The sequence below is a fragment of the Ovis aries genome, unplaced genomic scaffold (genome assembly GCF_016772045.2).
Source record: "Ovis aries strain OAR_USU_Benz2616 breed Rambouillet unplaced genomic scaffold, ARS-UI_Ramb_v3.0 scaffold_87, whole genome shotgun sequence".
Lineage (NCBI taxonomy): Eukaryota > Metazoa > Chordata > Mammalia > Artiodactyla > Bovidae > Ovis > Ovis aries.
Window position 1 is genome coordinate 967,578 of NW_024599828.1, and position 21,843 is coordinate 989,420.

Here is a 21,843-nt window from a genome sequence, read left to right on the forward strand (position 1 = left end):
GGCCCGGAGGAGCAACCCGAGGAGTGGTGGCTTTGCAGGCACAGGAGGGCCTAGAGGAGCTATCCCACATTGAAAGTCAGGAACAGTGGCAGTAAGGAAATACCCCTCGTCCAAGGTAAGAAGCACCGGCTGTGCTTTGCTGGAGCAGCCGTGAGGAGATACCCTACGCCCAAGGTAAGAAAAACTCCAGTAAGATGGTAGGTGTTGCAAGAGGGCATCAGAGGGCAGACACACTGAAACCATACTCACAAAAAACTAGTCAATCTAATCACACTAGGACCACAGCCTTGTCTAACTCAATTAAACCAAGCCATGCCTGTGGGCAACCCAAGATGGTCAGGTCATGGTGGAGAGGTCTGACAGAATGTGGTCCACTGGAGAAGGGAATGGCAAGACACTTCAGCATTCTTGCCTTGAGAAACCTATGAATGGTATGAAAAGGCAAAATGATAGGATACCAAAAGAGGAACTCCCCAGGTCATTAGGTGCCCAATATGCTACTGGAAATCAGTGGAGAAATAACTCCAGAAAGAATGAAGGGATGGAGCCAAAGCAAAAACAATACCCAGCTGTGGATGTGACTGATGATAGAAACAAGGTTCGATGCTGTAAAAAGCAATATCGCATAGGAACCTGGAATGTCAGGTCCATGAATAAAGGCAAATTGGAAGTGGTCCAACAAGAGATGGCAAGGGTGAATGTCGAAACCATAGGAATCAGCGAACTAAAATGGACTGGAATGGGTGAAATTAACTCAGATGACCATTATATCTACTACTGTGGGCAGGAATCCCTCAGAAGAAATGGAGTAGCCATCATGGTAAACAAAAGAGTCCGAAATGCAGTACTTGGATGCAGTCTCAAAAACGACAGAATGATCTCTGTTCATCTCAAAGGCAAACCATTCAATATCATAGGTATCCAAGTCTATGCCCCAACCAGTAACGCTGAAGAAGCTGAAGTTGAACGGTTTTATGAAGACCTACAAGATCTTTTAGAACTAACACCCAAAAAAGCTGTCCTTTTCATTATAGGGGACTGGAATGCAAAAGTAGGAAGTCAAGAAACACCTTGAGTAACAGGCAAATTTGGCCTTGGAATGCAGAACGAAGCAGGGCAAAGACTAATAGAGTTTTGCCAAGAAAATGCACTGGTCATAGCAAACACCCTCTTCCAACAACACAAGAGAAGACTCTACACATGGACATCACCAGATGGTCAACACCAAAATCAGATTGCTTATATTCTTTGCAGCCAAAGATGGAGAAGCTCTATATAGTCAACAAAAACAAGACCAGGAGCTTTCTGTGGCTCAGATCATGAACTCTTTATTGTCAAATTCAGATTGAAATTGAAGAAAGCAGGGAAAACCGCTACACCATTCAGGTATGACCCAAATCCAATCCCTTATGATTATACAGTGGAAGGGAAAAATAGATTTAAGGGCCTAGATCTGATAGTTAGAGTGTCTGATGAACTATGGAATGAGGTTCGTGACATTGTACAGGAGACAGGGATCAAGACCATCCCCATGGAAAAGAAATGCAAAAAAGCAAAATGGCTGTGTGGAGAGGCCTTACAAATAGCTGTGAAAAGAAGAGAGGTGAAAAGCAAAGGAGAAAAGGAAAGATTTAAGCATCTGAATGCAGAGTTCCAAAGAATAGCAAGAGGAGATAAGAAAGTGTTCTTCAGTGATCAATGCAAAACAATAGAGGAAAACAACAGAATGGGAAAGCCTAGAGATATCTTCAAGAAAATAAGAGATACCAAGGGAACATTTTATGCAAAGATGGGCTCCATAAAGGACAGTAATGGTCTGGACCTAATAGAAGCAGAAGATATTAAGAAGAGGTGGCAAGAATACCCGGAAGAACTGTACAAAAAAGTTCAAGACCCAGATAATCATGATGAGGTGATCACTAATCTAGAGCCAGACATCTTGGAATGTGAAGTCAAGTGGGCCTTAAAAGCATCACTATGAACAAAGCTAGTGGAGGTGATGGAATTCCAGTTGAGCTGTTTCAAATCCTGAAAGTTGATGCTGTGAAAGTGCTGCACTCAATATGCCAGCAAATTTGGAAAACTCAGCAGTGGCCATAGGACAGGAAAAGGTCAGTTTTCATTCCAATTCCAACGAAAGGCAAAGCAAAAGAATACTCAAACTACTGCACATTTGCACTCATCTCACATGCTAGTAAAGTAATGCTCAAAATTCTCCAAGCCAGGCTTCAGTAATACGTGAACCGTGAACTCCCTGGTGTTTAAGCTGGTTTTAGAAAAGGCAGAGGAACCAGAGATCAACTTGCCAACATCTGCTGGATCATGGAAAAAGCAAGAGAGTTCCAGAAAAACATCTATTTCTGCTTTATCGACTATGCCAAAGCCTTTGACTGTGTGGATCACAATAAACTGGAAAATTCTGAAAGGGATGGAAATACCAGACCACCTGACCTGCCTCTTGAGAAATCTGTATGCAGGTCAGGAAGCAACAGTTAGGACTGGACATGGAACAACAGACTGGTTCCAAATAGGAAAAGGAGTATATCAAGGCTGTATGTTTTCACCCTGCTTATTTAATTTATGTGCAGTGTACATCATGAGAAATGCTGGGCTGGAAGAAACACAAGCTGGAATCATGATTGCTGGGAGAAATATCAATAACCTCAGATATGCAGTTGACACCACCCTTATGGCAGAAAATGAAGAGGAGCTAAAAAGCCTCTTGATGAAAGTGAAAGAGGAGATTGAAAAAGTTGGCTTAAAGCTCAACTTTCAGAAAACGAACATCATGGCATCTGGTCCCATCACTTCATGGGAAATAAATGGGGAAACAGGGGTAATAGTGTCAGACTTTATTTTTTTGGGCTCCAAAATCACTGCAGATGGTGACTGCAGCATGAAATTAAAAGACGCTTACTCCTTGGAAGAAAAGTTATGACCAACCTAGACAGTGTATTCAAAAGCAGAGACATTACTTTGTCGACTAAGGTCTGTCTAGTCAAGGCTATTGTTTTTCCTGTGGTCATGTATAGATGTGAGATTTGGACTGTGAAGAAGGCTGAGCGCCGAAGAATTGATTCTTTTGAACTGTGGTGTTGGAGAAGACTCTTGAGAGTGACTTGGACTGCAAGGAGATCCAACCAGTCCATTCTGAAGGAGATCAACCCTGGGATTTCTTTGGATGGAATGATGCTAAAGTTGAATCTCCAGTACTTTGGTCACCTCATGCGAAGAGTTGACTCATTGGAGACTCTGATACTGGGAGTGATTGGGAGCAGGAAGAGAAGGGGATGACCAAGGGTGAGATGGCTGGATGGCATCACAGACTCGATGGACATGAGTCTGAGTGAACTCAGGGAGTTGGTGATGGACAGGGAGGCCTGGAGTGCTGCGATTCATGGGGTCTCACAGAGTTGGACATGACTGAGTGACTGAACTGAACTGAACTGAGCTGATCATGCCATTGTGCACATCTCACTTGCTAGCAAGGTAATGTTCAAAATCCTTCAAGCTAAGTTTCAACAATACATGAACTGAGAACTTCCAGATATACAAACTGGTTTGAGGAACCAGAGATCAAATTGCCAACATCCACTGGATCATGGAGAAATAAGGGAATCCCAGAAAAACATTTCCAACTTCTTCACTGACTATCCTGAAGATTTTCACTGTGTGGATCACAACAAACTGTAGAAAATTCTTAAAGAAATGGGAGTTGCAGATCACCTTACCTTTCTCCTAAGAAGTCTCTTACATAGTCAAAAAGCAGTAGGTAGAATCAGTCATAGAACAACTGAAAGATTTAAAACTGGAAAAGAGAATTTCAATGTGTACATTGTCACTTGATTATTTAACTTATATGTAGAATACATCATTCAATATGCTGGTCTGAATAAATCCCAACTTGGAATCAAGATTGCTGGGACAAGCAACATCCATAGATATGAAGATGACCCTGCCCTAACAGCAGAAAGCAAAAAAGAGCTAAATAGCCTCTCGATGAGGAGAGGAAATGAAAAAATTAGCTTAAACTCAACATTCAAGAAACTATTCACAGAAAGACACTCAACATTCGTGGCATCCATTCCCACCACTTCATGCCATATAAAGGTGGGAACAGTGGAAACAGTTGCAGATTTTACTTTCTTGGGCTCCAAAATCACTATGGACCTTGACGGCAGTGGTAAAATTAAAACACACTTGCTCACTGGAAGGAAGAAAGGCTATGAAAAACCTGCACAGTGTATTAAAAAGTAGAGACTCACTTTGCTACAGAGGTCTGTAGTGTCAAAGATATGGTTTTTCTGGTAATCAGGTACAGATGTGATATCTGGACCATAAAAATGGTGAATGCCAAAGAGCTGAGCTTTTGAACTGTGGTGCTTGAGAAGATTCTTGAGAGTCCCTTATACAACAAGATCAAACCAGTCAATCTGAAAGGAAATCAACCTCTAATCCCTGCTGTCTCAGCTGAGGCATCTACTGAGGGCCTCCAGGTGGAAAGAACTCCACTTCAAGAGTGCCTAACTATGGCAGCTCAAAGCAAATAGTTTGTAGCCCCACCCATGGAGAAACTCAGAAAGCCTGAAGGCTCTGTGCACCCTGGGTCTCTCAATACATGCGTTGCATTCTTCCCAGCAGTATGGAGGCCAAGGAAGGGGCATTCTGGGCCCTGCAGGAGGGCGATGGCCCAGGGATCCACTGGGGCCATCACTTAACAATAGGACTGGAAAGGACAGAGCAGGTATACGTGGCAGTTTTCTGCTGACTGGGTGTAGGACAAAAGGGAACCAGCTCTCCATGAAGTACGTCACCCAACATCCCCTGGAGGAGAAGACCAATGATAAGTGCATATGAGACGGGATGAAGAGAGTCTATTTCATTACCCCTTATAATTCCTCTGAATGAGGAGGTGGCGGAGTTGGTGGGTCATCACAAACTCTTCCATGGCCTAGACCACCGCCCAGGCATAATCTTTAGGGCTGCCTCTCCCCAGCTTCAGTCATGTAGTTCTGGAGGAAATTGACAATTTGTGTGCTGCTGTGTCAGGGCCACAAGACCATGTAATGCCAATCATAGGACCCCATCGCCCTGACAGGATGGCTGATCTAAGACTGTACATGTGATCTGAGGTGGGTCATTCAGAGAACACCCTCTAACTCTGATGTCTTCAATCTTTTCTTTCATTATTGGAGATGCCTTCAGGATGTAAAACCCTAGGGCAGGTAGCTTGGACTCCCTCACTAGGTGTAGATGCCTCAAGGAAGAAAGATTTCAGGCTAAGACCATCAGAGAAGAGGGAAGGGAAGAGCCAGGATGTGAAATAGAGAACTGATGACTTCTGATTTCTTGTGTCCTGTCACTGAGATCTTTGTATTTGCTCTGAGTCTTGTGTCCTGGATTCCCAGAATCATTTCAATGAATCTCCCCTTTCCTTGAAGCCACCTGGACGTGGGCTCCTCTCAACTGTGATTCAGACTTTGTTCTAGATCCTTCTCAATCATTGTACATCTCCCAGACAGAAACAGAGGCACCCGATTTTTTCACCCCCATTACGAGTGAAACCCTTTATTCTTTATTGAAAACAGAGTGTGCAGACCACCAAATACAGTTCACCAGCATACTGGGCAGGGGTACCCTAAGTGTGATTTAGTGTTTGCTTGGAGCGGCGCCTTACTGATTCTTCAATCACTCCAAGCATTTACACTGCCTATGCCAGGCCAATCCTGTCATTTCCTCGATCAAAGACAGAAATACAGCCTCAGGAAGATGTCACCCAGGATCCAGGTCTCTCTAGATGTCCTCACTGTGTTCTCTTTAAAGGTGGTAAAGCAGTGGCTTCTAGAATGCTGGGGGAGGCTGACACACACCTGAAAGCCTCAACACTTACCTGTGACTCCCACAAATATCCAGACCCAGCACAATTCTTGATTTTATTTCCCTCTTTTGGTAAGTATCAAGGGATTTTCTCATAGCAGGGGATATGAGAATTCATCCACAACCAAAAAGGGCCAAGACATGAAGTTGATATGAGGAAGGGTGTGGCGGAGGGGTGGACTGGGTGTTGGGGATACTGAGGAATTCTAAACAACAAAGTCCTACTGAAGAGCATAAGGAAATATATTAACTATCCAGTCATAAACCACAGGAAAAATACTAAGAAAAATAATATATATTTCTCTATGTGTATAACTGAGTCATATTGCAGTGCAGCAGAACTTAACACAACACTGAAGATTAACCGCACTTCAATATAATTTTTAGAAAAGAAAAAGAGTGTCCATAGTTCTCCTCTCTCCCTGTTTCTTTCCTTCTGACTCCTGCTCCTTGTTTTCTCTGCAGAGAATGCTAGTTCTCCTCCTGCATCGCCACAATCCATACTTTACTAAAAAACTTTATTTTGTATCGGAGTATAGCTGATTAACAATATTCTGAGTTTCAGGTGCACAGTACATGGACTCAAACATACGTATCCATGAATCCTGGTCCCCAAAATACCCCTCCCATCCAGGTTGTCACATAATTAAGTGGAGTTCCCCGTGCTACACAGTAACCCCTTGTTGGTTATCCATCTTAAATAGAGCAGTGCCCACAAAACGTTCTTGAAGACTTAACACGGGTCTCTGGGAAGCCTCCATTGGCCCACAATCACCCTCTTTGGCCACTCCAGGCTTGGTTGCATAACATACTTTGGTTCCCAATCTCCACTGCTCAGTCTGTAGCCCTCATCACCCCTAGTAAGTCCCCAATTCCCTAGTGCAGAGCACCTTAGGATGGCATTTGCATGGATTCAGGGCAGTTTTGCCTAGAACCAAGCCACCCTCCATATGGCGACTTGAGTTTACAGTTTTAGAATTCCTGAAATTCTCTCCCTTCCTCAAAGTCTTCTTTGAGCCCATCAGCCAGCTCTGAACTCCACTAGGGAGCTGACATGAATCCTCCACCCTGTGCTGGGGCTGAGCAGTCACTGTGCACCCTTTATTCATATTAGCATCCATCCTCCCCACAGACGGTACAGTAGCCTGACTCACAAAAGGGGCACCCGGCAAGAACTAGAGGAAGATACATCTGAGAACTAGGGTGACCATGTAATTTATCAGTCAAACCTAGAAAACGCCAAGAAGGGAAGGGAGACTGTTTATCCCTATGGTGGGACAGCACATTGGGACTGTCCCCAGCCATTCTCCTTGTCACATGACATATTTCAAGGACTGCTAGAGCTGACTTTCCGTGTTCATCCATCTGAAGATTCAGATTGAATTTAAGCTCTTTGAGGACTGAGGACCTGAGTGTTCCCCTCTCCTTGTGACTCCTGCCATGCCAGCATGGCATGGTGTCTCCACATTTATTTTAGGATGATCAGTGCCCCAGATGGCCGTTTACTCTCAAGTGGTTTGTTCTGTGGGAGGCTCTGGCCCAGCCCCAGGGATCAGCAGCATCTGCAATAGTGAGAGATGGCCTGCAGAGGGCCCTCTCCTCCCAGCAGCAGCCCAAAGTTTCCTTCAAGTTCCTATTTGAGAACCACCCCTCATGGTTCTCCCCTCACCTTGAGGATGTAGGTTGTGCTGGGCCTGGGTAGTTGATGCCATTGATGCTGAAGATAATAGAGGACAGGTTATTGACTGAAAAACATGAAAAAGTAGTGCTGTTAGAGAGAGAGGGAGAGAGGTTGGCCCTGAAGATCTTTCTTGTGTGTGGAGACTGGGAGTGACCCTGGGGCATGATCTTCACCTCAGAACTCCGTGGCATGGCACTGATGAGCCATGTTATTGACTCAGTCGTCTTGAGCCAATGGTCAGTGATGTCCCAGCATCCACAAGGGCCTCACAGCCGCCAGAACAAGCAATAACCTTTCTTTTCATGGAGATGCTGAGAGACACTGTGACCAAGCAGCCATCAAGATCACTCTGAGTCTCCCCAGATTTGCCCCCTTGCAGACTGTCTTCTAAACAGCCTTTGTCTCTTGCCCTCTTTTCCTTTGCTCCCAACACGGCACCTTCCTTGACATTCTTGAACGCTGTACTTGAATACACCAGGCTCTTTTGCACCTTGACACAAGCTGGTCTTCCTTCCTAGAGGACCCCCTCCACTTTGACTAGCAAATTTCTTCTCATCTTCCAGATTTCAGGTTAATTGTCATGGTTTCAGGGAAGTCTTTCCCCCAGTGTTTATTGTTTCCTTTCTTGACAGTCTCTGTAGACACTTCCTCATGTCTAGCATGTGCCAAAGTCACAATTCACTATGTGTGTGTCTCATTTCCTGTGCATCTGCCTTCTTAGACATGAGGGCAAGTTTTATTTCCATTGCCTCCCTAAAGTGGCTGGCACACAGTGGATGCCCAAGGCTAGTCTGTTTAGTGAGTGAAAAAAGACTGTGAAAACAATGAATGAGAAACATCCAGAGAGCTGTTCCTGGTGGGGAACAAATAACAGGTCAATCACAGAGTGAAGATAGAGATTCACTGGGGCAGCAGGTTCTCATAGTCGTGGGAGAGAGGGGCTCCTCTGGGAGAGGCTGTCTGCCAGCACTGCTCCTACAACCAGCTCAGACCCTGAGACCTTGGCCAGGAAATACATGACTAGCCCACAGAAACTCCAAAAGATGGGTCAGCTTTTGTCTGAGGGTATCACACAGAATCCTATCATTATACCTCTTGTCCTCAGGTCACTCCTGGATCCCACCTTCCTGATTCTTTGTTATAACCCCTACCCCACTGTGTGCCCATGACCAGGGGTTCTTTTTATTAGTTGCTTTTACGTCTTATGACTTCAGCAAATCTCTCTACACTATTCAGCAGTTGCTCCCTTAGAAGAGCAGTTCTCCCCATTTGCTCAGGACTCTCCCTGTTTTTAAACAGATATTTATCTGTACTGAGAACATCTTATGTCCCAGGCAGCCCCGGACAGTTTGCCATTTTATACCTTTTTCAGGATGGAGAAATTCTCCATGATCCTCTGTTCACCACACTGTAGAGTCCTCTAACCATGCTCCACACCTCACAGGGCAGTGGGTACAATCCTCTCCTAGCTGCACAGACCTCTCCGGACCCTTTTAGGACCCAGGTCAGAGCCCTGGTCAGAATACCTGGGGATTATGAACCCATGGGTTGTTTACATATCTATCTGCTTGTGTTTTAGTTTGTATATGTGTTTGTACATGTGTTTGTATGTGTCTCTGTGAGTGCTTGTGTGTCTCTGACTAGCTATGCATGTTTATATTTATCTCTGTGTATGTTTTTGTGTCTGCTTATGTGTTTCCATGTGTCTGTGTGTCTCTCTGTGTCGTTGGGGGTGGTATATATGTCTGTGTGACTGTGTGTCTGAGGATTTATTTGTGTGTGTCTGCCTGTGTTCATGTACAATAGCAGGAGCATCACTTGGGCTGACCCTCAGAAGGAGAGGTTACCAGTCCATGTGTATACTTCAGTCACCTGCGTGGATCAATGGTACCCAGTTGAGCACTCCCTGGTAGTAGGATTTATCAACCCCACCAAATATCACCACACTGTCTTTCACCTTGCATGTGTAGAGACAAGAGAGTGGGGGATCCTTGGAGGAGAGTAACAATGGCACTGTCTGAGAGCTGTGCTGGTACACTCATCAAGGTCCTAATAAGGTCCCCATGTACAGATGCAGAAATCGAGTCTAGGAGAGATTGATCCAGACCGAGGTCCATTACTGGCTAATGAGTGACAAAGAGGAGGTTAGAAGCTGAGTCAACTGGCTGGGCTCCACCCACTATAGCTTCTGAAGATGCCCTACCTCCTGTGACCTGAGTGCTCAGACACACTCAGAGGACAGGGTGCTGAAGTGTTTTTGCTTTCCTCTTGTCCAGCTTGTCATTTTTTCAGGAAAATCAAAGCCTGGGAGTTCTCAGGGTGTGGGTTCAGAAAACCCAGAGTTGGCTCCACTGGCCTGTGACCTCTACTGTTCAAAGGGCCACACACTCAGAAGGCACCCCACCTCTGCTCTTTCTGTCTTGAAATGTCTCATATTTCTTGAACAAGGGGTCCCACATGTTTGTTTTGTGTCCCACACTTTCATTTTCCCTGGCTCCTGCAAATTGGGTAGCTGGTCATCAGCTCCCAGTGGTATGCTAATGAGGAAGGAAAGATATCCACCATCTTTCTCCTCCCTTCCTTATCAAATTCATAAGCAAATCATATTGCTTTTTCCTCCAACTTGTTTTCTGTTTTCTTCCACTAGTCTCCCTCCTCACTCACCCCTCTAGACTAAGTTACGGGTTTTGAGACCAGGAGCAGCATTGTACTCCAATAAAACGTTATTTATAAAAGCCAGTGGTGAAGCCAGGTATAGCCCTGGCACTATATTTATCCTGAGTTAGATTATCTCTCAGGATTCTTCTTTATCATGTGTTCTGTAATTTTTGTGCAACTGAAAGCATCTTAAAGCTAATTTGGAGAAAGGGATTGTCCATCTCAAACTTATTTGCTCAAGTAGAAGGCAAAAACAGGTTCAGAAATGGCACCTTGATTCTTCAGGTTGTCAAAGATGGGGATAGCTCCAAAGATGGATATGTTGGGGTACTTCAAGCCCAAGACACCATCAAAAGGTGCACCCTCACACCCGTATTCCACAATGCTTAGACCAAACAGCTGATCAGTACTTACAAGGTCCCCAATCAGTGGGAGAGAAGAGTGTTCCCACTTACAGATATGTGAAGGGGGGCTAGGACTGGGCTGGACTGCATTGCCATTAAATCCTCAGAGAAGAATTGAGGCTAGCCTCTGTCTTTTGTGGACCTCAGATGGTTAGACCAAGCTGGGAGGGAATTCGGGTTCCATCTGTGAGAGGCTGTGAATGTTAAAACATCTGCCCCTCTGAAAACCACCCCCTGCATCAGTCAAAGTGGCCTTGTGGCTTCTGTCCAGGTGGGGCAACCAAGAGTCAGGTCAGGATCATTGCTGCCCCCTTGTGGCCAAAATGAGTCGAGAGCAAGGTAGCCTTCTCTGGGATCACTATGACCTAATGACAGGAATGGACTGAATTCTCTGTAAGGTATTGTGGATTATGAATCTGCCCAGGAAGACAGAAGCCGAAAACACAATCGTGCTTGCAGGGATCTATGAAACTACTGCCTGGGAAATTCACTTTGGGGGATATAAGTGTGAGTGTGTATGAGAAAGAGAGAGAGGGGAACTACTCAAGTGCTTTGGGAAGGCAGGCCATATGTTCTATGAGACTTTCAAAGGCACTCTAGAGTGAGAACTCATTTATCAGGCCCCTTGACATCTCTGGCCTCCAGTTTCCCACTATGGATACCTGAAGCTCTTGACTGCCCCTAGGGTCCCCAGATCAGTTTTATCCTGTCCCTAAACACCTTACAGCAACTTCCATCCTGAAAAGCCAACCCAGCTCCACCATTTACCACATGTATGACCTCAGCAAGGCCCTTGTTGTCTGAACTTTAGTTTCCTCATATGTCTCATGAGCAAATCAGACTACCTGCTGTGTGGGGTTGTTGCAGGATTAAACCAATTATTACCTGAAAGTGCCTGGAACAGTCTGTGAATATAAAAGTGGGTGCTTTTTCCTCCCTCTTCTTGCTCCCAGAAAAATGAACCTTGAACTTCTCATGGGCAGAGGAGCTGCAAGTCCACGCCTCAAGACACTCTCTGGGTTAGCTATCTGTTTGCTTGTGTGTCACCACGGGCACTGCCTCCCCAGGGACAGGATGCTGTGCATAAGATGGCCAATATCTATGGGAGTTAGGCTAGGAAGGGTCCTGCCAGATGGTCCTGCATCTGTTTTTCAAGCAGGGGTCACCAGCTTCTCTTTACGCGTTACATGAACGGTGTCATAAGCAAGAAATCCCATCATGCTCCCAGATCCATAGGCGATGAGGAAGGTCTTTTGTGTAGGCCGGAAGGTGGAAAACTTGCAATGTCTGAACCAACTTGTGTAGCTGCAGACACAAGGGATGAGTGTTATCCGGTGCCAAAGGTGGAAATAGGGTGGCAGGGCAAGTGAAAAATGGCCCGGGCAGGGGGTGTCTGTACTCGCAACAGGCTGGACTGGGGCAAAAGAGGGAAGGCACCCACCAGTCAGATGAGCCTGTGTCATAGATAACCTGGAATTCCTGAGGGTGTCTTCCAATGATGATGTTACCCATGTATTTCATCTACAGGGAAGAGGGAGTGGGTTAGTGCAGAACTGGCTACCCTCTATTCCCACACTGCTGTCTCCCTCTGGGTGCTATATATCTCTTGAGATCACTTTCCAACCACTGAGAAGCTCACAGCCTTTGATTACACAGGTGCTTGTATTTGATATTTTTTTCCTATGCTGTACTGTATGTAGGATATTGATTCTAAGACCAGGCATTGAAGTGGTACCTCCTGCATGGGAAGCCCAAAGACATAACCACTGGGTCTTCCTGACCGTTGGATATCCAGGGATGTCCTGGTGCCTTCATTTGAGAAACTCTGTAGTCTCTATAAACCCATCCTTAGCATCCCTTTCTGCAGGAAGTCTTTCTTGATCAACCCCAGCCACTCCCTCCAAACTCAGACCACATCCAATCAATACCACACAAGTGACCCTTTCATCTATTTACTCTTTGCCTATCTCTCAGGCTGGCATGGACTTTCTTGAAGACAAAATAAGCCCTTTTGCTAATCGAAAAACCGTAACCACTGTGTTAGATTCTTATGGACTTACACGGAATACTGGTTCAGTAACTTTTTACTGCTGTGGTTCTTGCATCTGTGGAAACTAAATTCCTCTGCCTGGTCATTCACAATTGCTTTGCAGTTGGTTCTAACTTCTGATCAGAGACGGTTCACTCTTCATCTGTAATTAGTTCAATTCCTTAGTTCAGAAGGATGTGCTGCTGCTGCTGCTGCACCTGCTGCTTCTGTTAAGTCACTTCAGTCGTGTCTGATTCTGTGCAACCCCACAGACAGCAGCCCACCAGGTTCCACCGTCCCTGAGATTCTCCAGGCAAGAACACTGGAGTGGCTTGCAATTTGCTTCTCCAATTCAGAAAAGTGAAAAGTGAAAGTAAAGTCGCTCAATAATGTCCGACTCTTAGCGATCCCATGGACTGCAGCCTACCAGGCTGCTCCGCCCTCGGGTTTTTCCAGGAAAGAGGACTGTAGTGGGTTGTCATTACCTTCTGCTCAGAAGGAACACTCTCCCTCAAACTAATGACACATCTTTGACACAGAAATGGATGCTTACCTGCCACCTGGTAATTTCTGGGCCCAGTCACCAAGACAAGAGGTGAGGATGATAGTGCCTTCTCCTCTCCCAAAGGGGTGTGGGGCTCCTCTGGCCCAGTGTTTCTGCCTCTGGCAGGAACCCCACCCCAACATCCCACGTGGTATCTCCAGATGAGCCCCATGCTAGGTTAGAACACCAGGGGGCGCTGTGGAGCACCATCCTCCCAAAACACTCACATCCATGTTCCACAAGGCATGAATAGTTATATTTGACCCATGAGAAGAAATCTGAGACAGTCTGTAAGCATGTTCCTTGAGGAAATTGTTCAGCATTTTTTTTTCCAGAGTGTATTTCTCATGGTCTTCAATTTCCTTAAAGGTATTCTTTCACTGAACATTTGACAAAGAAAACAAAGAAGATGCTACGTTTACCTGTCAGTGTTATCCTATAACTGTCATTGTAATGGCACTGTGTATTTTCTAATCATTTTCATGAGTCACCTTATTATAAGAATTTTCAGCATATTCCATTGGAAAGACATAAGTTTTAATAAAGATTCTGTTCTGTAATGTTGGGTAAGCCATATGACCATGTGGGGTCTCAGTCTCCCCTTCAGTAAAATGGTGAATATAATGATTCAAACCCTCCAAATTAGGATATCTTGGGGATAGTGAAGTGATGGATATAAGGTGCCTGATAAATAGGAAGTTTCAAGAATGACTGCCACTATCACTGCTGTTGCCACCCCACTGTATCCTTCTCACTGAAGCTCAGGGAAGGAGGTGGAAAGGGGATTCCTATCCTCTTTTACAAGGGAGGAATTTGAAATGCAAGAGGTTTGTGATTTGGTTGTGGTCACATTGCTGGTCAGATATAAAACAGTGTATAAGTAGCTCTCCCAATTTTTCTCCAACTTGAAAGAGAAGAGATAGTTGAATGAAGAATCCAGGAGATAGGGAACAAGTTAGGGAAATGTAGAAGCTCGAGAAGGAAGGATGAGTCAATTGAAAAATTAAAAGAAAACAACACAGAAATACACTCACAAAGACTTTCAAAGAGATGGAGAGATAAATGATAGTGATACAGAGATACAGACGTAGACATATAAACACTGAATTAGAGAAGGAACAAAGAGAACATACTAAATAAAAGGGAGAAAAGTGTTATTCCAGAGGACCACACCTACATCTGCACTGACTCTGCACTGAGCAATTGCAAGGAGTTCAATTTCAATCGTTCATGACATGACTGGGCCCCAGCGTTGTGCAACTATGAAAATCTACACCAAAAACCTTGGGTCCCACAGTTCCTATAGCAAGGTAGTTATCAATAAGTAAGGGCTGAACTTTAAGACTGTCAGGGAAATATTCCATTCCCTCTAAACCCGATGAGTAGAAGAATAATCAGATGAAAAGAAAAATCACAGAAAGGAAGATGATGTGGCTTACAGTCTCCATACATAAATGACTCTGCAATCTGAGAAGGCCACCAGCCTGAGGAGCTCAAGCCACATCATGCTTCTTTCCTGGCTCCAAGTACTGAGGGAAGTTCAGATTCTTAGCATGTAGTGGTGACCTGGAGCCCCTAGTTATATATGGTCTGACATGCCCTAGTTTAGCCCTTTAGGCCAATAATAGGTCTGAATAAACACAAAGGTCTTGATAAAATCTTTACCTTCATCAGTGTCCTTGGTGAGTGGACTTTGAAGCTTCACAGAATACGGAGAATTGAACTGTAATCTCTTCCTTGAAGTTTGGCTGGAAAATCAAACTAATATGCATGGACATCTAAGAAGATGGAAAACCTTGACTACTTGGAGAAAAAAAAAAAAACTGCTAAGAACATCATAAAAATGGATACTAAGGGCCATGCTCGACATTCATGGTTTCATGCCATCTTCCTAGTGACTTCATGAGATATGCATTGCTGTCTTTATCGGAGAAGAGATTGCTAGGATGATAAGTCGTCAAATGGCAAAGTGAAGACTTCAGGGACAGCCCAGGGACATACAATTGGCTTTAGTTGGGGGGGGGGGCTAATGGCAGACATCAGGGGCACTATGATGCCAGTTTGCATCAAAGATTTGGGACAGAGCAGTACTTCAACTGCATGCTTTCAGTATTGGAAGAAATGTCATATGCATCCACAAGATATTGTATAGCATCCAGCAAACATACAAGGAAGAACTGTGTGCTAGGTTCTGGGTTAAAGGCTTCAAAGTCAATGTTGATGAAGACAAAATTAGTCTTTATCTTAAGAGAGCTAGCAGCCTAATTCTCACAAACTCATGGCCCCAGGAGGCAGGAGATATGATACTAGGACGAGGTGGCCATGTTGAACACTGGGGCGAACAGGCTTCACCACTGGGAGCAGCATTTCCTCCACTTCACTCGTGCTGGAAAGCGGGCCAGTTGGCCATGCTTTCAAGAGAATCAGAAGTTTGGATATTTATGTACAATCTACTGATTTTAATATTAGCAACTAATTTTTTTTTCCCAAAAACAATGGGAACAAAATCTCCCCAGCAATGTGCTAGAATAAGTCTTCAGTCTCTGCAGTTTTTTTGTTTGTTTGTTTGTTTGTTTGTTTTTGTTTCTAGCCTAGACTTGGGAGTGCAGTGGTGACCGAGAGAAATTTAATTCATGTTGGTTGATTTACAAAGAGACTGAATGAATACTGAACATGTGTGTTTCCTTTCTACTTATAAAGAAAGGTCATCAGGGACATGCAAGCCAATAAAATTTAACTGCTGAAGATAAATGGATATATTTCTGATATAATTTCCCCATAGGGTCTATGTCATGAAAAATTTTGTCTGCCAAACCAAGCATGCAGAAAACAATTCTGAAATGTCTTCCCAATTCAAGAAGACAAAACAACTGTGGCAGCCAAAGTAAAGACAATCATGTTTATTGACTCATCCAGGACTCCCAGGGCCTATTCCTGCTTGAGATCTTTCCATGCCTGTCCCTTGAATACAACAGGAGCCTCTCCTTTTGCCAGGTGTGTTTAAATGGGGCACTGTGACTTAATCCTCATTTTTGCATGTTATTTAAATTCAGTTCTGGTGGTTAAATCCCAACAGAAGGAATGTTACATCACTAACAAATGATACACATATATTCCTTTGAAATATGGTATTGGAGAAGACTCTTGAGAGTCCCTTGGACTGCAAGGAGATCAAAGCAGTCCATCCTAAAGTAAATCAGTCCTGAATATTCACTGGAAGGACTGATGCTGAAGCTGAAACTCCAATTATTTGCCCACCTGATGGGAAGAACTGACTCATTAGAAAAGACCCTGATGTTAGGAAAGATTGAAGGCAGGAAGAGAAGGGGAACACAGGACGAGATGGTCGGATGGCATCACCAAGTGATGGACATGAGCTTGGGTAAGCTCTGGAAGTTGGTGATGGATAGGGAAGCCTGGCATGCTGCAGTTGATGGCATTGCAAAGAGACCGACATGACTGAAAGGCCTGAACTGAACTGAAAAAATTGAGAACAAAGAGACTGATAAATCTAATTGCATTGAGTTGGTGACTAGCCTCCCATAAAAAACACATTACTGAAGTGGCTTTACAATTCAAAATTATGACTACATTCAGAGTGGAATATCTTCTAAGCAAAAACAAAAATTCTGCCCATCCAAAACAAAACTGAAGAAAATGAAAAGATATATAGGAAAGAAATCTGAAACTATATTCAACAACTTATTGTTCCTCATAACTTCTGTTATTGTAACAGCATCATATGCACGTTAACAGGTAAAAGCAAGACAATACTTAAAACTAATGTTTTGAAGTAAGCCTTTCAGTGGCTAGAAAAACAAGTTCACATGAAACATAAAGAAGTTTAATTAAAACCGTGCTGTCTTAAATCTTGAATTGAAAGCATAAGTTTGTACTAACTAAATATATTCATTTTTATTTTATGTTTTTAAGGAAAATGCATACTTCCTACTCTGACCACTGTAAAGCCTACAAGCAATGACAACTTGATGACAGTGACTATTCTGAGGTCTAACATGTAGCTTCTAAATACATTTCCCATCAGACGATGCGTGGATTCTTAACTTGATGGCTGATTTCAGGACTGGGTAAAGAAATGCACAAAATAAACTTGGGAATCATGTAGGACCAGAAATGTAAGGGGCTTCGGAGACCAATCGGGACTGGACAGAAAGTTTAGGAATCCTAATGAAAAGGCCAAACATCTACCAGTTTGTTGGGCAGAATGATGTTTCCATTTCTCATCACACTGTTTATATTTGTCATAGCTTTCCTTCCAAGAAGCAAACGTCCTCTGATTTCATGGATGCAGGCAGCATCCACAGTGGTTTTAGAGGCTAAGATGTAGAAATCTGTCACTGCTTCCACCTTTTGTCCTTCTATTCACCATGAAGGATGGGGCTGGATCCCATGATTTTAGTTTTTTAATATTTAATTTTAAGCTGGCCGAATGTGTCCAAATGTCAATAAGCAACATCTAATTTGTCACTGTAATAGATTGCTAGGGCACCAACTCAACATTCTGAGCACTGAGAAAGGAAAATAATCATCAATATTTAAGCTATTTTTGTTTCTATTAAGCATAGATCATGTAACTACAAAAGTTCCAGGAAAACAAGCTAGAGTGTCCCTTCTGGGGGTGATGAGAGAGTGATGGAGAACAGCTATAACACAGATGAAGCCTCACTCAGCTCCTGCTGTGGAGGTCTGGTTCCTAATAGACCAAAGACTGGTCCTGACCCATTGTGCTGGTATTGTGGACTCCTGCTCCAAACCCAAGAGTGGGACATTCTGTAAAACAAACCACCCTGCTTCTGCCCAGTTTCTGAACAAATAAATGGCAACCAAGTGCAAAATATGACTACATTCTTTCAACAAACTGTGAAAACTGCTTTTTGAGAATCAGGGAAATTTGTACATGGACTTGATATTAGATGTTAATTTTATTGGGATCAAATGAGCATTTTTTAAACATCCTATCATTTTACCCCAAATACTCATTATGCGTATTTTGTGAAATATTCATCTTGTCCCTAAAACACTTCAGGAAAAAATGAATAAGGATTAAAAGAGAGAATGAAATGATGGTCTGTCTTGATTTAAAAACAGATCTGCATAGCTGCTAAGGATTGAATTGTGTCCACCCTTGATTCCCAATGTGATGGTATTAGGAAGTAGGACATTTGGGAGGTACGCAAGTTGAAATGGGGTTTTGATGGTGGTCCCTCTAGATGGGATTATCCTCTCCCTCTTTTTCTCTATCATTCTCCATCTTCTTCCTTCCCTTCCCCCACCACAAATGAGAACATGGCAAGAAGAGAAAGACCTGATGACAGTCATGAATGTCTTTACCGGGAACTCAATTGGCCACCACCTTGATGTTGCATAGTCTCCAGTCTATGACAACCTGTGGGACAAAGAGGCTAGTTTTGTAGTTATTGACACCAAATGATGAAATATAGGGTTTATGACACTCATTATATTTTTTATGTTTGAAATCATTTGTAGTAAAAAGTTTATAGCAAGTCCATTTTGAATTTTTGTCTTAGAGATTCCCTGAGGAACACAAGATAGCAGATTCAGGCAGGTCCCCAATGAATGAGTGTTTGGAGGACGACATGCTCCTTACTCAGACTCATCTCTTGCGGTCTGAAAACCGTCCCCCACACCTCACAACCTTAATGCTCCCCCATCTGCATCTCCATTACCCTGCTAAGCTGAGTCATCTAGCCTAGCCTGAGATGTTAATGATGCAGCACAGGGTCTGGAAGCAGAAGGAATGCGGACAGTTTTAGAAAAATGAACTGGGCAGACCTGTCCTTGGTTTTCCCTTCTTTACTGCCATCTGCATGTGAGGGATTGGGCCTGGGTAGAGAGGAAGCCACAAGTGGGACTTCATGGATATTTGCCAGAGAAGGGAGGAGGAATTCAAAACCCAATAACCAGGAGTTGGGCAGCTTGCCAAGGACCCAGGATGGAAGAAGCAAGGAAAAAGAATAGCACCTACCTGAGGGCAAGACCTACCTTGAGTGATCCTGTTAAACTTGGAGGTTGTGTCCTTCCTGGTTTAATTTCTGCTCCAGATGTGGAGGGGGTAGAGCTGTACTCACTGTTAGTGAGTCACGGGGAGAGGGACAACCTCCCCCAGGAGCCCTTTGATTCCACTCGAAATGTGGGTATCATCGCAAACCAGAGAGCAAATGGCAGGTCATTCAAAAGATGACCTAATTTAAATAGTATTTAAAATATCTCAAAATTAGTCTAAGAGTCCTGGCATATCTTGTTCACAGAGATTTTTAGGGGAGATGATTCGTTAGCCTAATTTGGGTTCTGCTAAGAAATCTACAAGCTTCCCCATTGGTAACTTCTAACTATCTGATCTCATCCTACAGAACCTAAATGATGGTAAGTTACAGGGGGCAAGGCCTCTAAGGTCCTCGGTGTCACAGCAGCTATGTGCCAAGTAGTCTACCACCCCCAATCCTGAGCCCAGGACCAATGAACATCACCAGACAGTTACAGCCCCCTGCCCACCAGAGGCAGCCTCAGCTTCCTCAGCCACACCCACCTCTGAGCCACTTGTCCACTGGTTGGCACTGAGCTTCAGTCTGGAACAAGTGTTCTGGAGCAAGTCCAGTCCCCCTCATCCAAGAGATGGGAAACTGAACCCTGAGCTTTATGATTCACCTTAAGGCTACAGGTAAGTTAGTAAAGACTTGGGATACAGGAACTATGGATCCTAGGCTAGGAGACTTCCAGGAAGGAAGAGATGAGAGAAAGCTCAATTGTATCCACTGCTGCGTAGCTCTCAAATGTCTGCAAACACCAGAGTGGAAGTTTATTTCCCTTTGCCCCTCAAGTCTGGTTCCCATTTTATCAGCAGACCTGCCTCCATGTAGTAACAGAAAAGCAATATTCAGGGCTGTTTCTTTTGGGTTCCACGCACAGTGGGGGAGCCCCAGCTGTAGTGACCCCAGGAGGCAGTCCTGCAGATGGTGCCTGACTCACTCCCAACTCAGAATCCCCAGAGCTCCCGCTCCTCATTCACACAACAGAGACCTTGAGTGATGGATAACATGCACCTGCATTCAAGCAGGAAGCATTCCTTTCTCAGCCTTCTAGTAACTTAGATAAATGTCTTATGTTTCCTCAGGGAACCCATGGCTGAGCGTGGCTGGGGTCTGAGACTAGCCTGGATGAAACAGAAATGTTCCCTCTTTGATGCTCAAAATAGACCTTGGAAATTCAAAGGCCTTGAGAGGGTTACAATCACACTTATGTTTTTTCAGGACTTTGCTTTATGAATCCGGTTGGAGAAAAAGGACAGAAACACAGGACAAGGCTGGACTTCTCTGAGTCCCAGCAGACTGAGAGTTGAGTTCCATCCACCAGGCTTCAGAGGTAGGTGCTGATGTTATTCACAAGCCACCTTTCAAGAAGGAATAGAGGAAAGAGTTTTTGGACAATGAGCAATGTGGTCAAAGGGTCATGGGAATCATGTGGGCAAGATGAAACCTGAGTCATTACTTGTTTCTTTGCTCTATCAGTTCCTTTGTGTTTCTACTCATGAGAACAAGTACATGGAGATAGTCAGAGGCATTGGTTCTTCCCCAGCACCTGATGCTTCTGGTGATAATGTTTGGGTAAACATCCCTGAGTCCAGAGCATATTCAGCCCCATGATAGCCTCAGGTTCTCCCTTTTTGGGAAGGCTGACATGCCTCATTGCGGCTAACTCACAACTGAAGCATGGGATGAGGTCATGGTGGTTGACCTGTAGGCCAAGTTCCAAGCATGAAAGGAAGGTTGGCAGTGGAAGGGTAGCCATTTATTAAGCTTGGTTACCTTGGTCCTTAGCAGGGGCTACTTCCTACATCTACCATAGTTTTCTCCCAGCTTTTTACATGGCCAGGCCCTTCTCAACATTTACCATCATCTTCAATGAGTCTCTCCAGGCTTGCTTTCCTTGGCCCCTCCCCTCTCACAAGCACTGACCCTTGATCCCAAAAGTACCTATAGACACTTTCCTCCATCAAAGCAATAATTATAGTTTCCAAAGTGGAAAGGTGGGAGAGGGATAAATTGAGAGTTTGAGATGAATATATGTATACTACTTTATGTATGTAATAGACAATCAACAAAGACCTACTGTACAGCACAGGAATTCTTCTCAGTAGTCTGTAATAACCTGTATGGGAAAATAACCTAAAAAAGAATGGATACATGTGTATGTATAAATAATTAATTTCCCATAAAACTAATATTAATACAATACTGTAAATTAACTATACACCTATATAAATTAAAAGCTGAATTTTGAAAAACACTTATGTCTAGAGACTCATGGAGTTCTTTAAACTCACAGGATTCCAGATATGATGCTGGAGATGCCAGAGTGGGTGCAGAAATTGAGACATTATCTGAGGTTGCATTTTCCTGAGCTTTGGTGTCTTTTTGCTTCTAGTGTCACCTTTGATTTGTCTTTGGAGGATCTAATACAAAGGCTTCAAGACACCAGTTTGGTGTTAGTTGAAGGATGAGAGGGAGATGCTAGTGGGAGTGTGAAATCTCAGCTCCCTAGCCTTGGGTTGGGACACGTTGTCCCAAGTTCCCATGAAAACAGGCTATAGCTTCCCTCTCCACGACTTGCA

General features: G+C 43.9%; 1 protein-coding gene and 1 pseudogene across 1 annotated transcript in view; both read right to left on the minus strand.

The window, feature by feature from the left end:
* Window positions 1–21,843, minus strand: part of PAG3 (pregnancy-associated glycoprotein 3) — a 928,325-nt gene that overhangs the window by 595,207 nt on the left and 311,275 nt on the right.
* The window catches only part of LOC101123592 (pregnancy-associated glycoprotein 1-like), a 43,439-nt pseudogene continuing 27,297 nt past the window's right edge, over window positions 5,702–21,843 (minus strand).